The sequence below is a fragment of the Peromyscus leucopus genome, chromosome X (genome assembly GCF_004664715.2).
Source record: "Peromyscus leucopus breed LL Stock chromosome X, UCI_PerLeu_2.1, whole genome shotgun sequence".
NCBI lineage: Eukaryota > Metazoa > Chordata > Mammalia > Rodentia > Cricetidae > Peromyscus > Peromyscus leucopus.
Window position 1 is genome coordinate 53,058,917 of NC_051083.1, and position 16,294 is coordinate 53,075,210.

A 16,294-nucleotide genomic window follows, 5' to 3' on the forward strand; every position below is an offset into this window, starting at 1 on the left:
CTTGATAAGCCAAAATTATAAGAATGGAAAAGAGACCATTGCTTAAGAGGCAATGCAGGCCTGGGCAGCTGGCAGGAGTTATTTAAAACAAAACTGTTTTGTATCTTTATTGTGGTGGACGTTTATGATTATATGTGTTTGTGAAGCTCCACAGAGATATAGCCTAGCAAAGTAAATTTTACTATATATAAAGTATACTTCAGTTTTCTTAATTGAAAAAAAAACTAAGGTAGGTAAAAGAACTCCAGGAATGCTCACTTTGGCAGCACATATACTAAAATTGGAAAGATTATACAAATTAGCATGGCCCTTGTGCAAGCATGACATGCAAATTCATGAATCTTCATATTTTTAAAAGGAACTCAAGGAATTCATCTACAGCACTAAACTACTTTATTGCTCATCCCAGTACATTTAGCTTGTGTTTCATCATCTTTACTTAGCCTCATTCTCCCTGACACATCTGCAGCTGGAGCAGACAGGATGCTCCAGAATGTATTTCTCCTTGCAGACCTCTATTGCTGTGGACAGAACGTCCATCCAGGACCTAGAGAAAAAAATTTAATAATTCATGGCTGTTCAAGTTTTAAAGACTTTCCCCTAAGAACTTCCTGAAAAAGTTAGAAAAATACAGGCAGATCTGTGGTGTAGAGTGATGGGCAAAATTTCGGGAATTGGGTGGAATTTTACCAAATTTATCACTGCTTCCACAGATGATCTTCAACAAATGCTTCACATTTTCTATCATCAAGGTCTCTGGAGGGAATAAAAACAACAAAGCCCATGTCAAATGATTCAAGAGGCTTCTAAAAGTGTGGGCATAATGAAGGAATTCACAGGAACTGATGAAACACCAGACGTTAGCAACAATAGGAATCCTTTAATGCAATGGTGATGGTGCTAGAGGATGAAGTGGTACCTCTGCCTGGGATCCTTAGTACTTACAAGTACAAGACATAGAGCTATAGAGGGAGGATTTCCTGGCAGGGACTATGATCATGAAAGACGACCCAAAGGCAAAATCACAGGTCCAAGTTGAGAGACAACAGGAAATAAAAAATCTGCCATTTCTCTTCTGCGTTACCCCAGGTTCTTACAGTTTCTTCCAATTGGCCAAATCAAATACAAGACCAGCTGGCAATGGAAGCTTCAGTGATGATAGCCTTGGTGGTCAGGCTCTAGGATCAAGACCAGAAAGAGAAAGAGATCAGATCCTAGAAGGGATAAAATGGGAAGTGTTAACTAAGAATAGCAAGGCCTTATTATTTATCAGTCATGTGGTTTTATAACATTTAAAATTCTTTGGTTAAGCACTTCCCCTCCATATTCTTCAGGAACCCCACCTTCACATGAAATGATTCATAATTCCTCAAAAATGTGATTAGCTTCACCCACTGGACTGGACTTTGTCTTTGATCCAGGTAAACTGAATTTTACTCATGGTGTGTACTCTGCATCAGAATGACTTGAAGATTGCTAAAATAATCTTTTAGAGGGATTATTGGCCAAGATGCTACAAAGGAATAAACATATGAATGAATCTTTACTTTTAGAGCTACAGAGATGAGGATTCCAGATATTTATTCCAGAAAAGATTGGAGCCATCTGGTAGGACTTCCTTCCTTCCTCTAACATCTCAGGTATAGAATTATGGATACTGATACAAACATAATAGAGCATGAAGCAGAAAAGTTTACAGTCATTTTAATATCATTCACTCTGTATATAATGTATATCTTTCTTGACTCAATAACTCTGTAAGAAGCTAAAAATAAAAACATTTACACTTACATAATAGTATATGTATATATTATATTTTATGTATATATTTAACAGAGCAAAACCACAAGCTCCATGGCAAACTGGATCGTTTCCAGATGAACAGTGTTTCCAATCCTTAAAGCACTGCTTAGGACTGACAAAGTATCACACCTACTTTGATATTTTTCCCCACAGTTTCCAAAGTGAAACTCTTTATTCTTCTCTTCAACTCAGACAACTCTTTTTAATCTGTATGTATTTCCAGCTACAATAGGAATAAAAACCATCACAATGCGAGAATGAGAACTGTAAGAGGGAGCATGTCAAATACAGCCTCAAGCAATGTAGCCCTGTGTTGTCCTCAGAAGTCCACACACTACATTTGGCTTGGCACTGGTGCTGCCCAACAATAAGCCCTCCAGCTCTCCCACTGGGCTCACAGTGGTGATCATGTCCAGAGCAGTTCTTGAGAGGATGGAAGTAGTACCTGGCTATCCATTCTGTTAAAACATTAACACTCTCTGTCCATCAGGTATTGAGTTCTTAGGCTGATCTGCAAGAGTAACAGTGCATTAAGCATGTCATCTAGTGCATGCACATAGAAAAGAAGGAGGTAAAGGGTGTGGAACTGTAGATACCCTTTCCAATTGGGGTCTTCTTCCAATTTAAGGGCTGTCAGGTTTACATAGAATCAGATAACCAATGTAGTCATTGAATGGTTAGGTGGCCAGAAATCCTCATGTTACTTGACAATTTAAAGACTGCTAGAATTAAAACACAGCCAGATAACCAATGGCTAGTGTTGTGCCACACTGACTTCTAAGAAGCTAGTTCCATAGTGTGAGGAACTATTTGGTTTATTTGCCTCACAATTGCATGGCAGAGGTTCTGTGGCAGTGTTCACAGAGCTACATTGAATAGATTTTTGTTTATTATCAATGTTGTTGTTTTATTTTTAGACAGTTCCATACTACGTACAATGCAATGCACTGTGATCTTATTTCCCACCCCTATCACCATCCCTCTGAACTCCTCCTATTCCTCAACCAGTCCCCCACACACACTTTCATGTACATTCTCTAGTGGAACACACTTTTCCTGAATATATATTAATTGGATACATTAGAGTAGCTTACAGGCTGTGACTGTAGTCTGGATAGTACAACAGTGGCTATCTCCCAATAGAAAGGCCAAGAATCTGATAATTGCTCAGTCTATGAGGCTGGATACCTCAGCCGGTCTTCAGCATATGTTGGAATCCTAAAGAAGTAGGTTCTAATATCAATGCCTCAGCAGCAGGGTAGATGAACTTACCATAAAGAGTGAGGGCAAGCAGGCAAAAAGCAAAAGCTTCTTTATTCCATGTTCTTTTGCGTAGGCTGATACCAGAAGGTATAATCCAAATTTAGGGTGGGTCTTCCACCCTCAAAAGATCTGATCAAGAAAAATCATTCATGAGTGTTCCCAACTGGTTAGATTTTAGCTGATTCCAGATGTAATCAAGTCACCAACCAAGACCATACATGCCATTCCTTTCTCTCTTTGTTGGCCTACTAAATATGTGGAGTATGTAAAGCCCTCCAGTGGCCACACTACTAAATAAAATGACAGCCCCTCCTGTGGTACACATCAATTGTCAATAGTTCTCAGAAATATGGACTATTAACCAGGTCAGTGTAACACAGGCCTTGTTCAGACAACCATAACTGCTGTATGTTCATGTTTGTAACAACAATTTCATAACCAGTTGGCAAAATGTCAAAGCACTAATCCCCATCCTCAGCTATTATTTTATTCTATCCCCTCTTCTGCTATGTTCATGCATTAGAAGTGAGATAGATGTCCCATTCATGGTTGAGCACTAAGCAGTCCTGTATTTCTCAGCACTTTGAGCAGAGTAATCATTGACTGCCACAAAACAGAGTGTCTCTGTCCAAGGCTAAGAACTTTCCTGGTCTCTGGGTATGATCATAATTACTTAGAAGGCAATTTGATATCATGGCCATTTAGGAAACTGTAGTAACAGATTCATCCCTAGGGCCTATGACCTCCCCAGCCATAGGCTTTTATCTGGGTTTTCAGTACCTAAGGTGTTCATTCCCTGTCAATGAATGCATTTCAAATCCAGTCAGAAAACAGTTGGTTACTACCAAAACAGTCATGTCACTATTCTTCCAGTGGGCATATCTTTTCTGGAATATTGGTATTAGAGCCTCAGGGACCACAGCTGGATAAAAAATGTTAATGATTGTTCTCCACTAACAACACTAAATAGCACTTTCTGATGCTAAAAACACTAGCCAGCAGGGCTGAAGCTGCCAGCTCAGCTCCAGCTTGATTTTTTTCAATATCCTGTAACCAAAGAATGTGATATCTTCAGCAACAAGATCTTACCTTTCCAGCCTTGTGGACAAACAAGAACAATGACAATACTCTGCGTTATTTTGGGGAGTCTCTGGTCAATAATTCATAAGGAATTATCTTTTACCTAATACTGAAATTTTCACTTACAAACTATAGTTTCTGAGAGCAGCAGTTTACATCCATACATGATAAGAATGTTCCCAACTGGTTTCCAATTATATTTTTCTTAGCTTACATAGTAATAAGTTTCTATATTGTTTTTTCATACATCCTTAGATTTCTACCCTACTCCACCTCACCCCCATTATCCTGCCCCATCTCTGTTTAAACCTTTCTATATATAATAGTACCCCATACTGTTATATCCCATGTATTCCAATGTCCCCACTGCATTAATGCCTCCTCTGATGGCTTCTCTCAAGCTTCCTGAGTTCTTCAGACACTCACTCCAACTTACCCTCAAAATTCAAAACTTAGAAACTAGGATACACATATAAGAAAGAACATATATCTTCCTGTGCCTGGGTTTCCTTGCTCCATATAATACTATCTATCCCTTTTCCTAAAACTTTTATAATTTCATTTTTCTTTAGTGGTGAATAGAATTCCACTTCTTATGTGCCATGTTTCCATTTTCTACTCAGCCAGGAGGCATGCTGGTGCATGTCTTTATTACCAGCTCTTGGGAGGCAAGGGCAGGCAGATCTCTGTAAGTTTGAGGCCAGTCTGGTCTACAGAGCGAGTTCCAGGACAGGCTCCAAAGCTACACAGAGAAACCCTGTCTCAGAAAAAGAAAAAATTCCATTTTCTACTCATCATTTAATAGACATGTAGGCTGATCCCATTCTCCAGCTATAGTAAATAGAACAGCAACAAACATGGATGTGCAACTATCGATATAGTAAGACACAGAATTCTTTGAATATATCTAGTCAGATGTTAATATCACAAAAATTACTACAATTCTGTTCTTGTAAGCATTACCATTTTTGTATGTGAGTGGGTGTGTAGCATGTATGTGTGCATATGTGATTACATCTGTGTACACTCCTGTACACATGTGGAGAAGAGAAAATATTAGCTTTCTCCTATCACTCGCCACTCTATCTCAAGACAGATCTCTTACAGAACTTATAGTTGCTTTTTGTTTAGCTACATGATAGCTATGAAGTCTAAATTATCCTCTTGTCTCTGCCCCAGTGCTGGAGATAAAGGTATGGGCAACCGCACCTAGCATTTTTAGGCTTTTTTAATGCAAGTGCTGTGGATTCAAAATCAAGTCCTCATGACTTCACACTAAGCATTCTTGCCCACTAAGTCATATCACCAGCCTCTATTCCCTTTTTTTAAGTTGCTTTCTCTTGCATCTCCAGCTACTCTCTTCCTATCTTCCCTGTCCTGCCCTTATAATGATCTGTGGCTCTCAAAAATTATCAATTGGTAAGATACTCACGGGTAGCTAGCCTTCCCACAATTAGCTCTTGGTTTAAAAATCAATTGTCTTATTTTTTTTTTTGCTTGTAAGCCTAAATCATTTCTCTCTAATGGCCCCATAAAATGCAAATGACTGAGGAATATCTGAATTTGAGGCAAAAGTTGTCAAACCCTGATAATATCACACTTGACAAAATAAATTGTTTCTCGAAGCAAAGACAGTAGAGAAGAAGTAACTCTCCATCACTTCAAACTTTCTCAATGGGAGAACTAAAGTTATGTTTGATGTCTTCCAGGAAGTTCCCTCCTTCCAAAAGCTATCATCCATTTTATGTTATCCCATTTCTACCTATGAAGAAGGTTCTAGTTAAGTCATTGATTTAATTTCAATAATTATATTGAAATATCATTTTGTAGACGTTTATCAAATGTTCATCACAGATCCCTTACCTCAAAATTTATGCTACTAATTACACATTTTCAAATTACTGTTTCTTAATTAACCTCTAACTCTGGTGATAGTTTCTCCTACATAATTATTCTGTATTTCAGTATTATTCCATGTAATCTATCTTAAATAATTTTAGAAGTAAATAATCTATAAGTAAATGTCAGTTAAATATATTTTGAAGACCTTTATAGAAAAAACAGAATTATTCTGAGTCTAGGATTCAACATTAAGCTGGATGTTCATAATGAGATAACCCAGAGCTTGAAACAAGCCACTATGTCAATAAGCTGTTACCAGCTTGCTCCATAGAACTAGGCACACCAGCAATTGAAGCTCACACAAGCTTTGGAAAGCTCCGGCCCAAACTAAATTATCAACTATCTCCCTTGAAAGACATCTCCATCTAAAATGGTATCTCAGCTTCCCAACCAACTTCATACTGCTCATACTAACATTTTCAAAATGCAAGAAGATCATCATAGATCATTTCTTGTCATGTTGGATGCTTTTTGAAAGAGATAGTAAGATTGGCAAATGGCTCCTAAAAAATCTATTAAATAAATCTATCAACAAAATGCAGAATAAGCGTGAAAAATAATGAAACCATTGCTGAATGAGGCAGATGGCTTGGCAACCCTAAAAGACTAATATCAAAACAAACATTCATTTGAGTCTTCATCAAGCTTCACTAAATTAGTATGTGAATTCAAACATTTGTCTTTCTACATTTCTTTCCCAGTGATAGGGACTGTATGAGGAAGGACCACCAGTAAGAAGAGCAGGAAATGTTAACCAAAGAAAAGAGTACTTGTGAGTGATGCTGACACTAAGCCTTAGAGTAGTATAATAGAAACTATTGGAGACCTTCCATCTATACCTCAAAGACCTAAAGACATATTTAAGTTCTTTCCTCACATGTAATTATCCATAATTAACACCCCAAGTTTTTCAAACTTTGCCACCATAATTTTTTGTTCTGAAGTAGAATAACTGCCATGCTGTTGGTGAATTGATTTACAGTGATAAATGTACTCATAAGCAGAAAAAAATGCATTTTTAGGCTACACAAAAGTTCTCAGAGAAGTGTATGTAGTGGGGAGAAAATGTATTGGACTTGTTCATAAAATAAGAAATACAATCATATTAAAAAAACACATCCTTCCAAGATTTCAACATTTAGAAATATGGCCACTAAACTATGCAAAGAATATAGTAAAGATATATGTTTGTATCCCACAAAATTCACTTAGACTTCCACATTCACACACACAAAAAAAAATGTTCAATACATTAAATGCTTATAAAAGATAATAAAGTATAACTCATAGTTTAAAGGGGAAGCTACTGTAAAAGCAAGGATTTGCTATTCACTCTGGAAAAGTTCACGATAAACTCCTTTTGAAGTGACTCATCATGAAAATAGAATATATTCAAAACACATCAACAGACTGTGTGAGCAGCATTAAAGGCAAATTAGAAGACTGGTTTTAATCTCCTTTGGGGGCTGTCAATCAAAAGTATTCCTATACCTTTCTAGTTATCACATAGAACTCATAGCCCTAATGAAAAGAAACATAATGATACGTAAGCATATTCTAATGGCACATGATATAAAGCTGTCCTCAGTGAATTGGTATTTCTAATTAGATAAGAACCAAACTACTTGGGAGGCAGAGCCAGGCGGATCTCTGTGAGTTCGAGGCCAGCCTGGGCTACCAAGTGAGCTCCAGGAAAGGCACAAAGCTACGCAGAGAAACCCTGTCTCGAAAAACAAAAAAAAAAAAAAAAAAAAAAAAAGAACCAAACTACTTAGAAGCCTCTTCCCAATATTCAAGTTGAGTTCATGTGCTATAATCTGGGACCCAAAATCTGAAATACTCATCAGGTGACTATTTAAGGTGACTGAATTTCCAATAAACATGGAGGCAATTCTTACAATATCATTTTGATATACACCTTCCTGAATTCCATCTTTTGCACAATTAAATGAAACTACCTATTTGTTTTGTTTAGAAGTAATAAAGAATCTATTTTGTCTTTCCCTGAACTGAAGACAACTGGGTAAAAAAAGAAGAAAGAAAAGAAAAATCTTTCTTCACATTTTTTTTTTGTGTGTGTGGGGGGGAGAAGCAGATTATGGTATTTTTGTTTGTTTATGGCCTTTCAAACAGGCTCTCAGTCTATGTAGAAGTCATGCAGGCTTGCCTCAAGTTTGTATTCCTCAGATTCCAGCTTCTTAGACCAGAAAAGTGCTAGAATTATAGACATGTTTTACCGCACTTGATTATTCATGCTCATCCTAAGGCGTTTTAAAATAAAGTGCATGTAACACTGAGATATTTGAAACAATTTAAATCTAATTGGGAAGTATTTATATATGTTCTGGCTCATCCACTTCATACAATGACATTTGTGATGTATCTTAGTGGAATGAAAAAGCAAAAGATAGAGGTCATTTCAGTGCATGTGTGTAGCAGTCATTAGCCAAATTTTTGTGGTTTTCTCATTGTCTCACCAGATAGTATGATGGAGCTTCATGGCCCACATGAATAGTAATTTGGGGCAATAAGTTGTAAGTAGAAGTGGTATTTGTCACTGCAGACCAGAACCTTTGATTTCTGGTATAAAAGCCTCCAGGGCTTTTTTCCATTCAGTCACAGCAACTTCCAAAAAACAACTTCCCATTAGCTAAGTACAGTGCTGAGAAAACGGCACTGTGGAGCAAAGCACTCAACATGTCTGTGACAACTTGAACCATGAGTGTACTGCTTAAACCCCCATTGATTTGAAGGTTGTGAATTATATCAGCGTGTCCTAACATATTTTAACAATAATAAGCTATGTACATTATCACTCATGGAGAAGTTTTACTCAGAAGCAAATATACTAGTATGTTAATGTAGGGTAAATATCCTTAGGTGAGTCATGGATAAATCTTTATCAACATTCTGAAGTGCCCATATTTTCACAATGCCCATATAACTTCATAATTGGAAAAATACTTTCTATGCTTCTAAATGGTAAGATATATTATAGAGATAAATTCCTTTCATTGGTTTCTATATTTTCCAATTAATAAATTATACCAACTTCTACTATACAGCTCTCCCATGAAATGAAACACACTTTTCATAGTATCACTAAAACTTCTGTTTGTTATTTTTTGTGTGAATTCCAGGACAGCCAGGACTACATGGAGAAACCCTATTTAGAAAAACTAAAAAATAAAAATAATAAATGAATAAACCCCCACATGACCTGTCAAATGAAGAGTTACCTCCTTATTTTAATTTTTAAGTGTCTAAGGCATCCTCTGCATATAGAATTATAAGTAAAAGCCTGAAATTCAAAAGGGTTTCTTGTGTTAGCTCTGTTTCTTATGGAACATGGAACCAATAAAGGAGGCATTAATAGATAAAAGCCTTTTCCTCTAGATACCAATTGTGTTACATCGATTACAATGTAAAGCTTAAGTGTATAGAAATTCACTTGACAGCTACTAAACAAGACAGCATGAACAAGAGTAATCTAATATATACTAATTTCAGCACAGAAAATAAATGTTTGTGGGAGGGGGAATTTAAAGTGGCATTTAAATATAAGTACTGCTGTAAGTATTATTTCACTGTAAGTTCCCACTGTTTCATACAATGCTGTGCACACAGTAAGTAGTCAAGTGGTTTAGTGGAAAGAACATTACATTGAAAGGCATCAGGCCTGGATTTTTGCTCCAGCTTCACTAATATGTAATTAGCTATGTTTTAATCTGTCGTTTTTTCATTTCCTCATCAGTAAGTTGGTAATGGAATCTACATTGTCTGCCTCAGATATAGATAGTGATACGATGAAGGCAATGAATGTTTTATACAAAGTTATAAAGAATTCTTCAGCTGATAAATTTACCTTCTTTTATATAACCTTGATGTACAAAGAAAAAACTGTCTGATTTCATCTTACCTTCACTAAGATCAATAATAATCAAAACCTACATGCTTCTATAAGTGAATCTTGGGACATGAACTACTTAGATGTTAATAAATCAAAGATATGGAGGTCTGCTCTTCATGGTACTTGAAATTCCTACTTGCTACAATTTTTAAAACAGTCTCTTTGCTGAAAATCAAGCCAAGGTCACTACTTAGGGTTTTGACAATTAACATAGTACTTCATTTCTTCTGTCAAACATCCACTGCAGAAAGTTATAGCTTTTTTTCCTTTAACATAGAGTATTGTTGCTAGTAGATCCTAAATAATCTGTTTTCATCTTTATCTGGAGTGACAGAAAGACACTGGAAAGGGTTAAAGGTAACAAAGACTGCAAAGACATCTGGACTAAAGTCCAAGTAGGCCAGTGATACTTAAGTGCTAATTCCTTGAAAATGTTCACCAAGAGCTTCTTCACTTTAGACAAAGAATCATCAAAGTTTTTCTGATGACCCTGAATAGTCAAAGCAATTTTGGAAGTATCACAAATTATACTACAGAGCAATTGTAATAAAAACCACATGGTACTGGCACACATAAACATACAGAGAGAGAGGGGGGAGAAGGGGAGGAGAAGAGAGAGAAAGAGAGAGAGAAAGAGAGAGAGAGAGAGAGAGAGAGAGAGAGAGAGAGAGAGAGAGAAGACAAATTAATGGATGGAGTAGAGTGGTATGGCATGGCATGGTGTAGCATAGTGTGGAATGGAATAGAATTGAATAGAGTGGAATGAACTCTCTCTGTTAAGTAACAAAACGTACATTGGAAAACAGATTGCCTCTTTTAAAGGTAGTTCTGGAGGGGGGAGATATCTATTTATAGAAAGCTGAGATTAGATCCCTATCTCTTACCTGGCACAAAACCAAGTCAAAGATATAGATGTTAGAAAGATGTTCAGTGATTGATAGTGCCTGCTACTCCTGCAGAAGTTCTGGTTTTAGTTTCCAGCACATACATGGCAGCTCAAAAACCATGCAGAACCCATTTCCAGAGGATCTGATGCCCTCTTCTGGCCTCCACAGGCACTGAATATCAATATGGTCCACATTCACATGGGTAAAACAGACACATAAAAAAAATTTTAAAAAATGAACCAAAAATATTAATGTAAGGCCCAAAACTTTGAAACTACTAGAGGAAAATATTTCACACTACGGGATGGGCAATAACCTTCTAAAACAGGACACCAATAGCTCAGAAAATAATAGCAGAGAATGACAAAAGGTCTTGAATCAAATTCCAAAGCTTCTGCACAATAAAAGAATCAATTAGAGTAAATGGACAGACTGCAGTTGGAGGAAATCTTTGTAGATATTTATTCAGTCAATGATCTATAAATAGCTCAAAAATTAAACAGCACATAAGCAAATAATAGAATCAAGAAATGGGCAAATGAATTAAATGGACATTTTCCAAAAATGTACAAATAGACAGTAAATACATTTAAAAGGTCCACCCATCATATTTTTCATCACATTTCATCAAGACTGAAATGACACTATTTATAGGGAAATGGAGCTTGAGATCATCATGTTAAGTGAGATAAGCCATATTCATACAAGTTACATGTTTTCTATATTAGGAGGAATCTAGGTTTTAAAAATACTAAGACATGAAAGTAGAAAGTGAAATTATTTGTGTAAAGAAGAGAATGGTTATAGTGTAGGAAGTATAATATAGGGTAATATTGGGTAAATGTGACCAAAATATATGCATGTGTAGAATTATATCAATGAATCCCATTCTTTTGTACAATTAAAATATGCCAATAAGCTGGACATGGTGGTACATGCCTGTAGTCCTACCTACCTGGGAAGCTAAGACAGGATCATTTGGGCCCAGGACTTTTGGGCTATTCCCACCAGTGTATGCACTATATTTGGTATCAATATGGTAACTTTTGTGGAAAAGGAACCATCAGGTTGCCTAAATGTCCAGGTTGCAAATGGACAGATTAAAATATGCCAATAGAAAGAAATTCGATAGACTTTCAAAGTAATATAAAACTCAATGAAAATAAATAGTTCTTAACAAAATCAACAAAATTACTAAAACCTTAGCTATATTAGAAAAAAGAGAATACTCAAATATGCAAAATTGGAGACAAAAAGGGAGACAAATGATACTACCAAAGGCAAAAGGATCTTAGACTACATTAGAGACATATATGCCAACAAATATGATCCTACACAAATTACTAAGTTGCTGGACACATTCTTCTTAATAAGACAGAATCATGAAGACATAAAAGTCTGAACAAACAATAATAAGAAACAAGACTAATCAATAAAACACCTATCACAAAAATATCTTATGACCAGATAGTTTCATACTGAATCCTACCAAACTTGTGAAGAACTAATAATAATTTTTTCTCCAATTACTCCAAAAGATTAATAAAGGCATTCTTCCAAACTCATTATATGAAGCTAAATCCTTAATGAATATTAATGCAAATTCTTCAACACAACCTTCAAATCTTCAGCATACCAAATGCAATTGAATATCAAAAGTATTGTTTACCATGATAGGTGGGATTTATTTGAAAGATATAAAGATGGTTCATAAGCAGTCTAAGATACACTATATCAGCAGAATCAAGTACAAATGCCGTATAAACATCTCAACAGAAATTAAAATCATTTGATAAAATTAATCTCCCTTTTTTAATAAAAGTGCTGAATTAATTAAGCAAATAAAGAATAAATGTCAGTATAATATATACCACATATAACATGTCAACAGCTACAATTATACTCAATGAGAAAAATCTGAAAGCTCTCTAAGATCTAGAACAAGACCATCAATATATCACTAAAAGTTCCAATGAGGCAAGAGAACATTAAATTGTTTGCAGATAAGTCTTTTTACTTATTCTTTCACAATTTATACATATATAGTGTATTTTATTATATTTTCCCTCCCCCCATTATCTTCTATTATCCTCACCACAAAATCCCTTCTTATTCTTAACAAGCAGTCTTGTACATTAAAATAACTCCTAAGATGCCACTAAAAACCACAAAAACTACATACATTTTTTTTTCAGCAAAGTTGTAGGATATAAAACCAACATACAAAAATCAGTAGTTTTTCTTATACCATGGGACACAGTTAAAGTTAACTGGTGTTCTTCCCTTTTCATCTTGCCTGGCTGTTACATGATGCCCAAAGTGAAATAGCCATTGGTTAAGGTGGAATATAGTAAAGAGAGAAGAAATTTTTATTTCTTTGCCATATGCTTAAACATTAAATGGTCCATTAATTTTCTCAGCATTTCTAGATTTTTCTGAAATTTCCTGCCAAATATAATATCCAGCTGATGCAATTGTGTATAGAGAAGAAATTGTGCTTTTAAAATAATCAAATTAGCCTAAATTTATTGAGTTCTCAGGATATAATCCCTGCTGGGCAAGAGCAATGTTTCTTCTAATTTCTCCATCATAATCATGATTTAGAACAATGTATTCTTACCAAGCATGAAAATAACTTTCTTTTCAGTTAGAGTTTATTTTTCAAAATAATTATACTGATGGAAAAGTCTATTGAATCTTAATTGTATCTTAATGTTCACCATAAAAGTTAACACTTAAACTGTTGGAAAATATTTGTATAATGGAAACACATTTAATTTGTCTTAAGTCCAAAGTTCAAATTATCAGACTAGCTTAACTGAGACCTGATTTTACAGATTTTCATGATCAGCTAAGAATTTAATAAACTATGTTTTCTTTCTTTCTTTCTTTCTTTTTTTTTTTTTTTTTTTTTTTTTGGTTTTTTGAGACAGGGTTTCTCTGTGTAGCTTTGTGCCTTTCCTGGAACTCACTTTATAGACCAGGCTGGCCTTGAACTCACAGAGATCCGCCTGCCTCTGCCTCCCGAGTGCTGGGATTTAAAGGTGTGTGCCACCACTGCCCAGCCTATGTTTTCTTTCTAAAGGACTATCACACAGATCATTTATACAGTTTATATATATATATCACAGATAGGAGTTTCAAAATTTATGATGGAAAGAAAGGATTTCCCCACTTGAATGGCTTCTCTGGCTAAGCAGTTATCACACATCTAAATGCCACCAACTTCCATCTCAAAATCCAGCCAACACAACTGGTAGTACTAGAGCAGACAAGAACACTGCCTTTGGGGCCATTTGAGATTCCTCTCATTGAGAATTCTGTTTAGATCTGTTCATCATTTTTAATTGGATTATTTGGTTTTTTGAGATCTGATTCCTTGAGTTCTTGATATATTTTGGATATTAGCAGTTGGTAAAAATCTTTTCCCATTCTGTAGGCTGCCATTTTGTACATATTACAGTGTCCTTTGCCTTACAGGAGCTTTTCAGCTTCATGTGGTCCCGTTATACAACCAAACAGTTTAGTGCTCAGGGAGTCAAAAAGGGCTATTGGGGGGACTTATATGAACTGGTTCATATTGCAATGAGAATTAAACTAAAATGCCTCTTTTTTTTCACTGTACATGTTTGCATGTAATGCTATCAGCAGAAGAGTAACCCTAAGGACAAAGCCCTAGCTGAAGATATGCCCTGGGACATAAGAGGAAGGGAAGAAAACAGGTTGCCTGATCATGTGATTTTTTCCCATTCTGTAGGCTACCACTTTGTCTGACTGATGGTGTCCTTTGCCTTACAGAAGCTTTTCAGTTTCATGAGGTCCCATTTATTAATTGTTGTTCTTAGTGACTGTGCTATTGATGTCCTGTTCAGGAAGTTGTCTCCTATGCCAATGCATTTGAAATTATTTCCCACTTTCTCTTCTGGAAGGTTCAGTGTATCTGGTTTTATGTTGAGGTCTTCAATCCACTTGGACTTGAGTTTGTGTAGGGTGATAGATATGGATCAATTTGCATTCTTCTACATGCAGACATCCAGTTAGGCCAGCACCATTTGTTGAAGATGCTTTCTTTTTTTCCAGTGTGTATCTCTGGCTTCTTTATCAAAAATCAGATGTCCATAGATGTCTGGATTTATGTCTGAAACTTCAATTTTATTTAATTGATCAATATATCTGTTTTATGCCAATACCATGAAATTTTTATTACTATAGCTCTACAGTTCAAATTGAAATCACGGATGGTGGTATCTCCAGAAGTTCTTTTATTGTACAGGATTGTTTAGATATCCTGGATTTTTGTTTTTCCATATGAAGTTCAGAATTGTACTTTCAAGGTCTGTAAAGAATTGTGTTGGAATTTTCATAGGAATTGCATTTAATCTATAGATTGCTTTTGGTAAGATGGACATTTTTACTGTGTTAATCTACAGATTGATGAGCATGGAAAATCTTTCCATCTCCTGATATCCTCTTCAATTTCTTTCTCAAAGACTTGACATTTTTTGTTTTGCTTAGTTAGAGTTACCCCAAGATATTTTATATTATTTGAGGCTAGTTGTGAAGGGTGTTGTTTCCCTGATTTCTTTCTCTGTTTGTCACTTATATAAAGGAGTATGGTGATATTTTATTTGTATTCAAATGTTATTTGTATGTTAATAAATAAAGTTGCCCGGAGGTCAGAGCTATTAGCAAGCCATAGGAAAGCAGGGCAGTGGTGGCGTATGCTTGTAATCCCAAAACTTGGTAGGCAGAGCTAGGTAAGTCTCTGTGTGTTCAGGGATACAGCTAGCATTGGATACACATGCCTTTAATCTCAATACCAATCAATAGAAAACCTGGAGGTCTATACAGACAGACTGTGACAAGGCGGTCATGTGGTTGGGTTTACAACCAATGAGAAGGCAGAACAGAAACACTATAAAAAGACAGACACACAGGAATTAGCTCTGGTTCAGAGAGGTAGGACCACCGCAGGAGGAAGGGTAAGATTTTAGCTCTTAGCTCTGACCTCTTGGCTTTCTTCTTTGCATTGGTTCTGTGTTTCTTATTTAATAAGACAGTTGGTTACAGCTACAAAGGAGGGCTACTGATGTTATTTTTTTAGTTAGTCTTGCATCCAGCCACTTTGCTAAAAGTGTCAACTGTAGGAGTTTTCTAGTGGAGTTTTTAGGACTTATATGATAGTCATAACATAAGTTATGACACTTATGTATACTATCATATCATCTGCAAATGATGATACTTTGACTTTTTCCTTATTATTATTTTCTCTTGATTTCTTTCAGTTGTCTTACTATTGTAGCTAAGACTTTAAGTACTATATTGAATAGGTATGGAAAGAGTAGACAGACTTGTTTGGTGGAATTGCTTTGAGTTGCTCTCCATTTAATATGATGTTGAATATAGGCTTGCTGTAAACTGCCTTTATCATGTTGTTATGTCCCTTGTA

At 35.7% G+C, this 16,294-nt stretch overlaps 1 non-coding gene across 1 annotated transcript; it reads left to right on the forward strand.

Annotated features, from left to right (window-relative positions):
* The first annotated feature begins 250 nt into the window (after positions 1–250).
* On the forward strand, positions 251–353 carry LOC114701570. Its single transcript, XR_003735852.1, has one exon. It is a non-coding gene; the product is annotated as a U6 spliceosomal RNA (small nuclear RNA).
* Positions 354–16,294: the final 15,941 nt, after the last annotated feature.